Source organism: Fukomys damarensis, unplaced genomic scaffold, assembly GCF_012274545.1.
Source record: "Fukomys damarensis isolate Sample0158 unplaced genomic scaffold, DMR_v1.0_HiC HiC_scaffold_22, whole genome shotgun sequence".
Classification (NCBI taxonomy): domain Eukaryota; kingdom Metazoa; phylum Chordata; class Mammalia; order Rodentia; family Bathyergidae; genus Fukomys; species Fukomys damarensis.
The window spans coordinates 6,962,236-6,972,522 of NW_022900934.1; positions in this window are offsets into that span (position 1 = coordinate 6,962,236).

Consider the following 10,287-nt stretch of genomic DNA (forward strand, 5'->3'; position numbering starts at 1 on the left):
CGTTATCTATGCACAGAAAAGTAGAGGAGAGCTTCCCCAGCTGGAGCCAGTCTGCTCGCTATCTCTGGGTCTGGGCCCCCTTTCATTGCAGCAGTCTGGGCCAGGCCAAAAGAAGCAGAAGATCTTCCAAATACTGTAGGCCTAGTAAAATTGGCTTCCTGGATGGGAATATGGTGTGTGTGTGTGTGTGTGTGTGTGTGTGTGTGTGTGTGTGTGTTTGTGTGTGTGTGTATACATACACCATATATAAATATATTTATATTTAGGATATATACATATACATATACATATATATATATATATATGTATATATTCAAGTTTCAGATTATTGAAGCCAGTATGTGTGAAAATAAGTAAGGAAAAGTGGTTTCTTTTACAGAAAAAGAATCGTATTATCTTATGACACTTAAAATCGGTAGGAAAATTCCAAAGTGCCATAGGCCAGACTACAAGAAGTAATCATTTACCAAAGAGTTATCAATGTGGGTGGAGGGTTAGGTGTCAAGCGGGGGTGGTCTGAGTACAATTTTTTTTTCTCTTGTATTTACCTGTCAGTTACCCACTTGTCAAGGAAATTAGGCTAAATCCCACTGGAGATCTAACTGCCTAAGGAACTTTCTGTGGCTGCAGCCCCCAAACTCATTCTTAACTCCTCTCTTCTATTCTTTGCTACCTGATGTTCTGCCTCCACCACGAATTGAGTCCTATTTCATTATGTGGCTTTAGTGTCTATGAACTTGGATGCTTTTCAGCTTACCCAAAATCACTATGAACTGGCACTGTGAATTAATTCTGTATGCTTAATAAATAATAAAACAACAAGCAAACAAAAATAAAACCAATGGAAAATTCTTTCAAGTGAGAATTCCATAAAGATTGCAAGATGGTAAAGCTTTAAGATATACTTTTGGTCTCCCAAGTTTATGTGAAGCGTGTCAAGCGTGTTCTGAAATATTCAATTATGTAGACTTCATGGACCCTGATACATGATAAGAGATAAGAAACTAATCTTTGAGGCACCCATAAACTGTATGGCCAGATTCCTTCATATGTGACCAAAAGTACAGTGATGGAGGGGGTCTTGAAGTAATGGATCATAGAATATTCGCTAACATGAAAATCATTTTTCTCTCTTTCTTTGCTTTCTTTACTACTTGCATCCTTACATGGTGGTTCCAATTTCAGTTAGTTTATTTTTCAAGGTTATAAGGTGATTGCAGCTGCTCCAACCCTTGCATCTCCTCTTGTTTGGATCTAGAAGAGTACATTCATAAGAAAATTATCTCTGGAGCATAAGAAAATTCATATGGCATTTCTGTGGCTGACAAAGACATGCACTCATTTCTAAATCAGTCCATCTCAATGCAGGTAGTGGTGTCAGAATGGCCAGGCCCAAAGAACATGGCTCATTTGTGAGTTGAAATAGAGCAGACTTGATGGGAACTATGGCAACCTGGGATGCACCTGAGGACGGGTGGATGGTAAACAAAACTCAGGACTGTTGACGGAAAAATAATTTAAATCACAGAGTTCAGACATGGCATTCCTGGGCACCATTTTGCTCTCTTTTGTGCCCAAGTTTGAGTCTAATATAGAGGAGGCTGGAAAGGGTAGAGGCAGCTTGATTTCTGTGCTGTTCTTGGAACTTAGTTTGAAACTAAATTCACTCTGGTACTACTGCTTCGTGTTTGCTCTGGCTGAAGGCAGTTTGAATTGTGTTTCTGTTGTCGCCCCAATGTCATGAAAGAGTAATGCTAATCCTAATAGGTCATATGATGCTGAGAGGCTTACACACAACTACACATCTCTTAAGTTGCAATTTTCTAAATGCTGCCACAAGAAGACAGTGTATCTGTAGACTTTTTCCTTATTGGCCTTGGGTAGAAATACATGCCATGATATTTTGGGGAAAGTATTCCACATGTGGGGTGGTGGGGGAGCACATGTGTGTACTCTGTGTGTACTCCATGAAATTTTCCTATAAAAGTGTTGAGAATTTTCATCAGAAGTGACCCACTGTGGGCTAAGATGGAGCATTCTTCTATAACCTTAGTAATAATATTTAAACTTTCTCTCTAATCGTAGGACAACTTCTGCTCCCCATCAAAGTTTAAAAATTAGTTATCATTCTAACTCTTCTCATTCTCCATATCTCTTATATCCCACAAATTGTTTTTTGCAATGAACAGCAAATTCATCCTTGACATCCAACACACACACACACACACACACACACACACACACACACAACTCTAGTGTTAGGTCATCTAAATTAAAGCCTACTTTTATCAAACGTCAGCTTACAGGGCAGCTCCTCTAGGATTCAGATGACTTGAGGAGATAATTGGATTGGTTCTTAATTCTGCATGAAACTGTGAAAATAAAGTAATCCATTGTTGCCCAAAGAATTCACACAACTAGCAACATATGAGATAATATCTTGGGGAAAGGTATAGAGATACTGTTTTGATCATGGCAGTTGCATATTTATCTCAACTGTTAAAACTAAAACTATTTTACTTGAGTATGGTTTCTGAAAAAAAATTCCTTGGAATAAGACTACATTTTAAAACTGAGTTTATTTAAAGTTAATTAAAAATGAAAGTTAATGGAACACCTGCAAATGGCAAAAAAGCATACAGGTAGCAGAACAGTGATCTGTTTGGTGTACAAAGAGAAGCGATCTGAAGGGCTAAAGTTGTGTTCTCATCAATGATCCAATGTTTTAGTGGCAAGACCAATTGTGGAACCCAAATTTGTTGCTATATCCAATACTGTTATTCTCCATCGTCTTACGTCTTGTCTCTCCTACAAGTTTCTGGTCCCCATCGAGTCATTGCTAACAATGAATTGCTTCTTTTACTTTATTCCATGATCCTAGTCTAGACTAGCCTTCTGCTCTATAGTGCTGCGGCTGGATCCCTCACGCATGCTAGGCGATATTTCTACCGCAGAGCCGTATGCTCCACCCCTAACCCTTACATTTTAATTAGAGCTCGCTAAGTTTGTCATCTTCACTGTTTCACACTGATCTCACAACACCTCGTGGAGTGAGCACCGCAATCATCTCTGTTTCACATCCTGGTGTTTCATCTGCTGCTGGATCAACAACATCTGCTTCCCCCAGAGCTGGCATTGACGGAGAGTCTTTTGGTTTGTGCCAGAGCCACTGAGGTGAAAATGAAACTGCAGGAGGCAGCCTGGATTGCACACATGTACACTACCTTTGGGAACCAGTGCTGTGCTTTGAGGCTTGGAGTTCCGTCGTAAGAGCCTTCTGCGTGTGCTTTGTGAGGTCCAGCAGAGAACCGGAAACAGTACACAAAGTATATTTGTCAAATTAAATGATGACCAATTCAAGGAATTGATCAGTAACCTGAGTTTGGGGTCATTGAGGCCACTTCTACTTCTAATTCCCACTTGCCTTAGAGCCTTTCAAGGAAGATGAAGGAAGGCACTGAGGGTCCAGCGTCCTGCTTCTATTTCTGTCCCTGCAAAGTAGCTTCCACACAGACTGGGGCTATCATTATGAAAATCGGGCGCTGCATGTTTCAGTACTGACGAGCCGGGGCAATATTACAAGTGTCACGTTGTGAACATGAGCCCTTCCGTGGGAGCTGCATTAATTGATTTATTCGGATAGCCTTGTGGGCCAGACTAACTGGGTAATTAAGAATTTGATTGCTAATTACCTGCACTGGAGAATAAGCATAGGCAGGTTCCTGAAGTGAGAAAGTGAGAAATTTTGCAAGAGTCACCGTGAGCTACTGGGGTAGGAGTGGGTTTCCATTCACGGGAAGAAGTTTGACTCCTATGGAAGAGGACACAGAAAGGGTGGCTTGGTGAGACCTTCGAAAAGCATTGTTTCTTGGACAAACTCTAGCTGTTGCTGGCAATTTAGCTACTCTTTTCAAAGTCTTAGAAAAGCATTACTTTGCCTTCTACACATAACTCTATCTCTGAAGAGTTGAAGTTAAGTAGAAGTATTGACATTTACCTTAAATAATAGAATCCGATCATCAAAATATCAAATATTATAAATTAAGTGCTAAGTAGCTTACATATATTAACTCTATATTTGCATTCGCATATAGCAACTCACTCAGCCTTCCAAAAACCCAGACAGTGGTGACAGTTAGCGTTACTGGTTAACAGGATAACAGCATACGGAGGGGTGGAACCATCCAATAGCTTGTTGGAGGCTATACGGAGAGTAAGCAGTGGACAGAGGATTTTAAACCATGCTGCCTGACTCGCAAGGTTAACACTGCCGTTTCGCTGCCTCTGAGCCTCCACCATTTCTGCTAAGCTGTGGGTGGGAAATCCTCCTTCCCCTCTGCCCTGGGGATCCCTGTCCTCCAGCGGCTTTCAAGGCCCCTGTACCTCCGCCTTGCTCAGTTTTTTTAAAACTCAATAAAATTAAAAAAAAAAAAAGTTGACGTGTGCTTGCTGAGTTTCTTGAATTTATGAATTAATTTCTCTCTCTAAATATGGGCAGTATTTGACTGACCTGACTTCTTGCTCTGTCTACAGCCTGTCTTCTTTCTGTCTTCCTTTCATTTAGTTTTTTTGCTCCATTATCTCTCATATTCTAACTTTCCACTTACTTATAAAGTGATTTTTCTCCTAGGTTTTAGAGATTATTTAGTCTTACTTTCTCTTTCTTTCTCTGTCACATACATCTGCTAATCCTGTTGACCTACCCTCCAAATATATATTGATTCTTTTTCTATGCAACCTATTTTGCACCATTAAACCTATGCAGTGAATTTATTTTTTGTACTGTGGATCAAACTCAGTACCTTGCACTTTCACGGCAGGTGCTGAAACCGCTGAGCTAAATCCCAAGTGCTTGTGTGCAGTGAATTAAAAAAAAAACCTTTCAGATGTCATATTTTTAAATTTTAGAACTTCTGTTTCTTTTTAATGATGCTTGTTTATATGCTGAGATTTTCATTCTTTTCATTTACCTCAGGTATATTTTTCTTTATATTTTTCAGCCTAGTTATTGCTATTTAAAATATTTTTGTTTTGTGTGTGTATGTGTGTGTTATTTAAAATTTTTGCCCACTAAGTACAACATTTGAATCAATGTAATTAATCTCACTTGTCTCTTCTCTTAATAGAAGTCATATTTTCTTGCTACTTGAAATAATAAATAATTAAGAGTGTATCGCTGACTTCCTGAAGAATATACTTTACAAACTTTAGAATTTCATAGGCCCTCACTTTTTAAAAATTTATTTATATACTTATTTTTTCCATTACATTTATTGGTACATTGCAGTATACAATATAGTTATATTTATCATTGGGATCTTGTACCTTTACATGATGTATCTTGGTTCTTATTTTTCCCATTCCCCAGCCCTCCCTTCACCCGCTCGACCCTTATCTATTAACAAAGATTTTGTTTTCGTGTTTTTGGGTTCAGTCCCTTTTTATACATAAGGGTCAAATAAAATAGAAATGATGAAATCACTTGTGTGTGGAAAGCACAGGAAAGTTAGATATTTCGACAACTGTGATTAAAGTACTCAAGGGTGACCTCCCAATAATTCCCTTCTTCCGGAGTCTATGCCTTAGTTTTATTTCTTCTGCTTGTATGTAGGTGAGACTGGTGAATTGTTTCTGACCAATACATGATGACAACTACACTGAAAGAACACTCCCTTATGTACATTTCCGTTCTATGACCAAGATGTTAAGATGCAACTCCTTGATTTGAATAAATTCTAGGACTGCATCTTATAAAGTGAAAGCAAAAGACTGTCTTGGCTGACTTGATGAAGTTGGTGGTCATGTTGCGGAATCTCACATGGTGAGAAATTAGGAACAGCCTGTAGGGACTGTGGCTGTGAAGGTGGCCCTGGCTGAGAGCTAGGAAGGACCCTCACTCCTGCAGCCTTAAAAGGGTTGCACCTTGAGGAGTTTAGGAGCAGACTAATACTCCCCACGCCTCTGATGAGGCTGCGGCCGTGGCTGACACCTGGATGGCAGCCTAGGGAGGCCCAGAGCACAGCACACAGTGAAGGATGCATGAACGCCTGTGCGACAGAAATGGAGACAAAGAAACATGTATGATTTTAAACCAACTTATTTGGCAGTAATTTGTAACACAAAGTAGAAAAATAATACAGCTTCAAGACAATACCTTCCCCATCATAGCACTGCACGTTTGGCTGTAGAAACACTAATCGCCCTTTTAAGGACTCAGAACCCCCACCTCAGAAAACGGAAGACAGTGCTTCAAACACACTGGGGAAGAAACTCTGCCAACTGTGGATGTTCAGTGAAAACCAGGTATGCGTGGGCCAGAGCAACATAAATGATGAGTCCAAAAGCCACTTTATCCACTCACCTAGCTAATCATATTTGATAGATTGGGAATCACGGTGAGATATCTTATCTACATTCATTAAATTCTTGTGTTTGTTTTTGCTTCTTCTTCATACATACAAAAAAAAAAAAAAAGAGAGAGAGAGATAGAAAGACCCGTATGCATTTCTACCATGCTGGACAGGTGTATTTGTAACTCTCTGACTAAATATAGGTTGTGGCACACCCAAATAGATACCGTGAGACAAGGGTGTGGGGACATCTCTAGGTCTTAGTAATCATCTCCCAGAGCAAACCGAAAGGGTTGTTAGGACCTCCCTGCTCAAACATCACCATAAAACAGCTTGCTGCCAGTGGCTTTGAGCTCAAGGAAAAACAAAATTATGAGCTCTACTCAAAACTATCGAATCAGTAATTCCATTTTATCATAATCTCTCAATGATTTGTGCTCCAAATAGATTTTGAGGAGTCGCGCCCTAAGGGCCACTGGACTCACCAGGGATATTTGCCATGTGTAGTAAGTTGTACAAGCATCCTAATTGTGCTTTTGTGCACCAGGCATCCTGACTGTGGCATTGGTGAGGCAGGGTCTGGACAGGGCTGATCATTTGCAGCTGAGCTACTTCTCCCAGGGTATAACTATGCAGTGAGCTCATGGAGGGTAAGCTCCACTAGCAACCAAAAGAAAGCCCATTTGTGTAAAATGCAGCAGATCTTCACAGCACCAAGTGAGCTCTTGCATCTCTTCTTCTGACCCCATGGCATCATGCAGTCTCACCTCAGACTCATTAAACCCAAATTTCCAGGTCTGGCTGTGGTCACAGGTGGTTTACAAACAGCTCCTCACAAAGCTCCCTAAGGGTTGATGTAGGCATTAGAGCATGGCAAAGCCAGCTGTGGAAATAGGCAGGATCTGCCAATAACAAGATCCCAGGTGGCACCAGATAACTCTCAGGAACTTCCTGTGAGCTGGACAGTATGAAAGACAAGACACCTCGAGGAGCTGTCTGTTATGACCTCCCACCATAGCCTGTCTCTCTCTCTCTCCCTCTTTCTTTTTTATCGGTTTGCTCTGCAGATACTTCTTCCCTTACCACTTCAACCCCCATTTAAAAATAAACTTTTGGCACTATTTTTAGCTTGTCTCATCATTGTTTGAAGCAAGAAGGGCCTGGGATACTTGTGTTTGGTGAGCCATTCTCAAAGTAACTGCAAGACAGTAGGATTAGTATCAGGATTGAGCATCAGGGGTCTCCCATGGGAGTCTGTCACTCTAAGGTAAAGTATCTGGAGTTATCACCAATGGGCTGTCCATGGCCCACTTCCTGTTTTAAATAAAGTTTTATTGGAAAAGAGCCACATTCACTCATTTATATATTGCCTATTTCCACTTTTGTGCCATAATAACACAGACTGTAGGCTTGAAATTCTTACTGTGTAGTACTTAAAGAAAAAGACTGCCAATGGTTCCCTAAGTCATGCTCCTATACTGAATTTAACGATTATTTAAATATTTAAAATTAAACAATAGCAGTAACAATATCTCAACCCAATGGAAAAAAAAGTTTTGCTTCTTAAATTTTAACATGTATTGACAATTCTAGCAAATTCACATATTGGAATTATTTTCTTTGCCAGGACTTCTAGTGAATATAGACTTTTGTGTGAAGAAAAAAAAAAGTGTTATATTCTGCAGCTAATCACGAGTCCTCACCTTCACCTTGTCTCAGAACAAGCACTTCTTTCAAAAAACAAGAACAGATTTTTTTATAGCCTAACTATTGTTGGTTTCTATTCATTTTTTTAAACAAGAAGTAAAAGAGGAACACAAGTTTCTTGAAATAGTACATGAATGATTACTTCTTTAAGCAAAGCTAGTTATATAATAACTACTTAGAATTACATACTTAAAATGCCTACTCACTGTACTTCTATATGTGTAGTATAAAAATTTCTTTACTAACACATCAAATATTCTGCTTTATTTCCATTTTTAAATATTATTATATTATTTCCTTTAGAAAATAATTGAAAAGTTATCAAAATTCAATAAAAGCTATGAGCACATGTAACAAAAAAACACTATACAAAGAATTATTGACTTAGATTTGTTTTCTTCTTACAATCCAATTTCTGTTCTATCAATTCTGATTCTCGACACTGTAATTGTAAAATTACTAAGCCTTATGTAAAAGTTAATGGTGAACATTTTACCAAGCAAAAATTTCATTAGTTGGAAGCCCTAAAAGACATTATTACTTAAGAAACTTCTTAGGTAGGGGTAGCATCTCACAGGCAATGGAAACATCTTCAGGCTGCCCTTTCCTATTGAATTAGAGGTTATGGAAAAATCTTCACCATATTTCTGCACTGATGGTCTTCCATACTGGAATTATAAAAGACTGTCTCTGTCTTTGTGCCATCTCTCTTCCTGCATCAGAATTTTCAAGTCCTCTCCTTCATTCTGGCTCTGTTTACAGAAGGTTAAGACATCTGGATGATTTTACTAAACAAGAACAAAACAGACCAAATAAAACAAAAACAAAGCACAACAAGGCAAAGCCAGTAATTTGACTTTGTGTAGACCAAGATAATAGCAAGCTGATTGCTTGTCTTCAGTCATTTTTAAATCATCATAATATTACCTAGAGGACATGAATTGAGTTAGCCATTCTTAAAGGCAAGATGCCTTTAATTTGCATTTCTCTGATGATGTGATCTTGAATGACTTTTCATATAACTATTGGACACTTAAAAGAAATGTCTATTGGAGTTATTTTTTTCATTTTTAGCTTGTTTGCTCTTTCTTTCTGCTATTGGATTGTAGAAATTCTTAATATATTTTGCAAATTAACCCTTGGAAGATATATGATTTGAAAATACTTCCTCTCATTTTGGACGTTGCTTTTGCACTCTGTCTTTCCTTTTTTTTTCTTTGCTGTTCAGATTTTTAAAAATTTTGATAGAGCCTCACTTCTTTACTTTTGCTTTTATTGCCTGTACATTAAGCATGATACCTATGAAATCACTACCAAGGCAAAGATTATGAAGGTTTTCCTCTATTTTTTTGAGGGGGTATTTATGGCCTCAGGTTTTACCTGTGAGTCTTTAATCATTTTGGGTTGATTTTTATGTAAGATGTATTTCACAGTTTGATTTTATTATTTATGTAATTGTCACTGTATTTCCAGGTTTCCCAGCATTTTGTCTTTTCCATTTGTGTATTATTAGCACATTTGTTTAAAATTAGTTGAATATATGTGGCTGTACCTCTGCACTTTATATTATGTACTACGTCCAACATGTCTGTCTTCATGACACGTATCACATTATTCAGGTTACTGTAGATTTTAATACATGTAGATTTAAGAATGAAGGCCTGATGCTTTCAATTTAGCTCCTCTTCCTAAAGATTGCTTTGGCTATTCTGAGTTTTTTCTTGTTCTATGTGAAATGTTTTTCTATTTATGCAAAAATACCATTTTGATCTTAAGGGAAGTAACCAGAATCTTTAAATCACTTGTAACACTATTAGTTCTTTCAATGTATAAATACCTTGCCTTTACTTTTTGTGGTGTTTGGTGCCTAAATATTTTACCTTTTTAGTTAAGTTATTCCTAAGTATTTGTTCTTCTTGATCCTATTATAAATGATATTACTTTCTTAATTTCCTTTTTTGGATATCTCGTGGTTAATGAACAGAAACACAGCTAATATTTCTATGTTGACTGTGTATGCTAAATTCATTTATAAATTCTATGAGGTTCCCAGTGGGGTCTTTAGAATTTTCTATGTAAGAGCATGCCATTTGCAATCACCGAATTTTATTTCTTCATATATGTGTGTATATATATATATGCCAAATATATATTATATAAATTTTGTAATATATAAATATTGTCTTTTATATATGTGTGTGTGTGTGTGTGTGTGTGTGTGTGTGTGTGT